This window comes from Ovis canadensis, chromosome X (assembly GCF_042477335.2).
Source record: "Ovis canadensis isolate MfBH-ARS-UI-01 breed Bighorn chromosome X, ARS-UI_OviCan_v2, whole genome shotgun sequence".
NCBI classification, from domain to species: domain Eukaryota; kingdom Metazoa; phylum Chordata; class Mammalia; order Artiodactyla; family Bovidae; genus Ovis; species Ovis canadensis.
The window spans coordinates 57,743,914-57,749,082 of NC_091727.1; the positions used below are offsets into that span (position 1 = coordinate 57,743,914).

At 43.6% G+C, this 5,169-nt stretch overlaps 1 pseudogene; it reads right to left on the reverse strand.

Annotated features, from left to right (window-relative positions):
* Positions 1 to 708: 708 nt before the first annotated feature.
* Positions 709 to 2,259, reverse strand: LOC138930723 (E3 ubiquitin-protein ligase SIAH1-like; annotated as a pseudogene).
* Between the last annotated feature and the right edge of the window lie 2,910 nt (positions 2,260 to 5,169).

The following is a 5,169-nucleotide window of genomic DNA, read 5'->3' on the forward strand; positions in this document are numbered from 1 at the left end:
GAATGTGCCAGTGACATGTGTAAAAGCACTTGGAGATGAGAACAGTCAATGTTTTTTTATTTATAGAAAAGAAAGTGAAATTTATTTAATGAAAACTAGAATTATAAAATTAGCAAATACAGGCACAAAAAAATATATACAAACAGCAGCAGCACTATGTATTGACTCACATAGGGGAATATCAGTGGTTCAAGGGCACTCAACACATCTTGTCAGTTAAAGGGAAAAAAATCCAAACATACGCACACACACAGGCAAACAAAAAACAAAAACAAGAACCCAGCATTTTTCAACAGTACACTTCAATCTACAGCAAACACAAATTCAGAACTGCTTTACTGTGCTTCCTTTTTTAATACAAAAGATGCCCATGTTGCATTAAATATATCTGTATTTTTCAGTGTTTTCTGTTGACTTATTTTTAAATATATTAATGTTATTACATGCAAATCTTCCCTCTATTTAACAGCCTTTCCTTTGTCTTTTTTTTATTTTTAGTATTGGAGGTATTTATTATTTTTGTTTGTTTAACCATTTATCATTTATTAATTATTATTATTTTTTAACTTTATAATATTGGATTTACCATCATGTGTCTAGCTTCCACCTACCAAAGATTTCTGGTTGGTAGGCAGACAGGTGCCTTATTCTCTGGGAAACTGAATGCATTGGTTTTAAACACTGGCCAGAAAATGTTTGTTTGCCATTTCAACACATGGAAATAGTTACAATGATGTGTAAATTGCCATTTTCTGCAAAACGCTGTGCAATGCTGGTGTCAAAGACTAGGCAGTCACTGTTCATAATGGCTGTTGCAATTCCCTCATGAATAGATCGAGGAGTGGCTTCCCAAGCCAATCGCCGCCTATGAGCATTTAGCTCAAGTCAATAAGCAGAATTTTTAGCTTGCTCGCGTGTTCCTATCAGCTGTACAATCGCAAAGAATTGCTGGTGACCATCTTGGTTTTCCTGTTTCTCCAAGACTAGCATGAAGTCAAAGTCAAAACAGGACTGCACCATCACCCAGTCAACAGCACCAGGAAGATGAATGTCTATAGCAAGGAAAACTATATCCTCTCCCTGTAGGGTTGTCATGGACTCATGGTGATGCATCAGATGTGGCACAACAGCATCCAAAGAGCCTTGCCATTTACAGGCAACACCAGGGAATGGACAGGAACAAGGCCTAAACTCACAGAGCTCTTCGTGGTCGGCCTGCCTTTTCTGTGTAGAGTTAGTTCACAGAGTTAGTTCACATCCAGAAGAGGAATATGTACATGCAAAAGTACTGAATTGGCCACTTTGTCCATAGCCAAGTTGCAAGTGGACCCCAATGGGCCCCAGCAAGTCGGACAATGTGTGAGCTTTGGGCGACAGTTGAGACAAACAAGACGGCCACATTGACAGGGAAAAATGGTCGGCAACACATAGTCAAAGCAGACCGGTCACTCAAAAAGACTCACCAGGTCATAGTTGGCCACAGCGGTGTCAGGGCAGGCACACTCTGGGAGGATGGCATACATGTTGAGGTTGCAGTAGGTAACGCTGGTGCAGCCTCACGGCTTATTTCTGTGGGCGGAGAGCACACTGCAAACCCTGGTTCTGGCTCAAACGCATTTCTTTGCCAACGCCAACCGCCGCCACCACCTCTTCCTCAGGCCACCACTGAAGGGACACTCTGGGAAGCCTTTGTTGGGCCACAGTTTTACACGTCATCAAAGCCTCCCAGTGCTCCTGCTAAATATTGCACACTAAAGACAGCCCCCCCCCCCCCCTTGAGGAGGCACTACCTGTACACCGGTGGCCTGGAGGCGGCAAGAACAAACAATTTTTTTTAAGTATATTTATTTATTTGGCTGCCCGTATCCAAGTTGCATGACAGGAGATCTCTGATCTTCACTGTGGTTTGCGGGATCTGTTTAGTTGCATCCTGTGAAATCTAGTTTCCAGACTGGGAATTGAACCCAGGACCTCTGCTTTAGGAGCAGAGAATCTTAGCCACTGGACCACCAGGGAAATCCTAAGAACAAACAATTTTAACCTGGGAAAACCAAGCCATTTAAGGTAGCAGACCAGCCTGTCGATCAATAGGCACATTGCCAAGGCCCAGATTAGCCCAGCCAGGCAGAGGGAAGAGAAGGAAATAGGCAACCTGGCAATATCCTGGTGCAGCTCCATAATCGTGTGTAATGGACAGGCTGAGGGCTGGTCTGTGCCTCTCACCAGACCTGGAAACTTGGGCCGCCAGCCCCTACTCATGCACTCAGGAAGGCAGGTCTCTGGACCACAGTGTCTCCACCAGCACAGGTCAGTGAGGGCTGACAGTGGTTAAGATACTGGCTTCCAGAGTTGGGTGACCTGGGACCCCTGGCAGGGTGGCCTTGTGCAGTTTACCTATCCTCTCTGGAGCACCCTCTCTTTCTTATACTCCAGGTAGTAGGTGTTTGCAAATGTTAGTAATTATGAATACCGAGAGGTATTATGAGCCTTGGGATATTTCAGGGGAGAGAAGTAAGAAGAATGTGGGGCCTCTAGGTCTGCATTTAGGGTGCCAGAGCTCACTTCCTCTTTTGTAAGCTGATTTAGTCTCTTATTGGTCAAGCTGGTTCAATTTGGTTTCTGTTACTTGTAAACAAAAGCATTTTATCTGATAATGATTTTTCTTTTTCTTTTTTTTTACATAGAGAATTAAGAAAAATTTTAAAGTGGAGGGTGTTGTGATGAAAAATTTAGCTGAAGTTCAGCAGTTTTTTGTTTTTGTTTTACATTTTGCATTTGGAGCAAGCAGAATGATGCCCTTACCCCTCAAAGATGTCCCGGACCTAATTCCCAGAACCTGTGAATGTGTTAGGAATTCCCAGGTGGCACTAGTGCCACAGATCCCACCTGCCAATGCAGGAGATGTAAGAGATGCGGGTTCGATCCCTGGTCGGGAAGATCTCCTGGAGGAGGCATGGCAACCCACTCCAGTATTCTTGCCTGGAGAATCCCATGGACAGAGGAGCCGGACAGGCTACATTCCATAGGGTCGCACAGAGTCGGACACAACTGAAGGGACTGAGCATGCACCCACATGAATATGGTGCATTACATGGCAAAAGAAAAATCAAGGTTTCAGATGGAATTAAGGCTGTAAATCAAGTGACCTTAAAATAGGGAGAGTATCATGGATTGTTTGGTGGACCCAGTGTAATCACAGGGGTCCTTCAAAGTGAAGAGGGAGTCAGAATCGATAAGATGGGAGAACTCAGCTGAAGTTATTAGCTTTCAAGATGGAGGAAGTAGGTCAGGAACTGAGGAATGCAGGGGCCTCTGAAAGCTGGAAAAGGCAAGAATACACAATTTCCCTTAGAGCATCTAGAAAGGAACGCAGGCCTGCTAACAGTGAGACCCATGTCAGATTTCTGACCTCCAGAGCTGTAAGGTATTAAGTAGTGTTGCCTTGAGCCAGTAGGTTTGTGCTGATTTGTTACAGCAGCGATAGGAGACTCATACAGCATCCTTTTATTTTTCTCCTCTTAATGTCATTGAAGAGAAACTCAACACCTTTGACTTCAACTAAGATATGTAGTATAAGCCCACTTGTGTAAATTGTTTTTATTTCTCTCCTTTCTCTCTGCACCCACCAATCTTGCCTTCTATCTGTTTGCTGCTGCTGCTAAGTCACTTCAGTGGTGTCCGACTCTGTGTGACCCCATAGACGGCAGCCCACCAGGCTCCCCCGTCCCTGGGATTCTCCAGGCAAGAACACTGGAGTGGGTTGCCATTTCCTTCTCCAATGCATGAAAGCAAAAAGTGAAAGTAAAGTCGCTCAGTCGTGTCCGACTCTTCGCGACCCTATGGACTGCAGCCTACCAGGCTCCTCTGTCCATGGGATTTTCCAGGCAAGAGTACTGGGGTGGGGTGCCATCACCTTCTCTGATACATGTGTAGAAAAACATGGTGAGAGAAAATGGTTATTTCTTGGTGGTGAGACTTAGAATAATTTTTTTTCTAGAAGGTTTTTGTTTGTTTTAATTAGAGGATAATTGCTTTATGGTATTATGATGGTTTTGCCATACATCAACATGAATCAGCATTAGGTATACATATGTCCCCTCCATCTTGAACCCCCCTAGAGTGATTTTTTAAAAAAAATGTTTCATCTTTGTGCTTCTTGGCACTTTTGGGGGGCTTTTATTTTTAATGAGCAGACATTATTATCATTATTTTTAACCAAAATGATAAGGCCATGATTATTTATGTTCGTTGCCGAAGTCGTAGCCACCATTAGGCAATCTGTGCATCCCAGATGAGGGCTCCTCAGCCAAGCAGCACAGCCCAGATCTAGCCTACTCCTTCCTCCTCTCCCCACATTGTAGACAAATAGATAAAATTTGTGCCTGGCTGTTCTGGGCTGAACTGTTTTCTTCCCAAATTCAGATGTTGAAGCCCTAGTCCCCAGTAGCTCAGAAGGTGACCATAACTGGAGATATGGCCTTTAAAGGAGTGATTAAGTTAAAATGAGGTCGAGTGGGCCCTAATCCACTATGATTGATATCCTTTTAAGAAGGGCAAGATTAGGACAGCAATAACACAGAAAGACCAGGTGAAGACACAATGAGTAGGTGGCCATTTGCAAGCCAAGGAGAGAGGCCTCAGGGGAAACTAACCATACCAGCACTTAGATCTGGGGCTTTTAGCCTCTGGAACTGTGAGAAAATACATTTCTGATGTGTCAGCCACTCATCTGTGATATTCTGTTATGGCAATCTGAGAAGACTAATACACTGACATTTACCCGCTACTTTGCTCCAAAGAAACAACTTCTGTGTGATAATAATTTCAAAGTATGTTCTGAGAGGGCTGATTTAATTCCTCAAAGATACTTTATTTTCAGTCTTATAACCTCTTAGCAAACCTGTCAACCTGTGACAGATCAGAATGGTGCTTATGACTCCTCAGCTGACAGAAAACACAGGCCCATGGGGTATCATGTGGATCTCCTGGTGCCAGCTCTGTACATGGCATAGAAATGCTGAGATCAGGGGCCAAAAAATACATCATTCCTGTCTAGAACAGAGTCCATCACATCAACAGTTTTCTCTGGAAGTATCACATTTGATTTTGGCCCTGATCTCTAAGATATCCTCATCCTGTTGTTCACAGAGCCTTTTAAAAATCTATTTT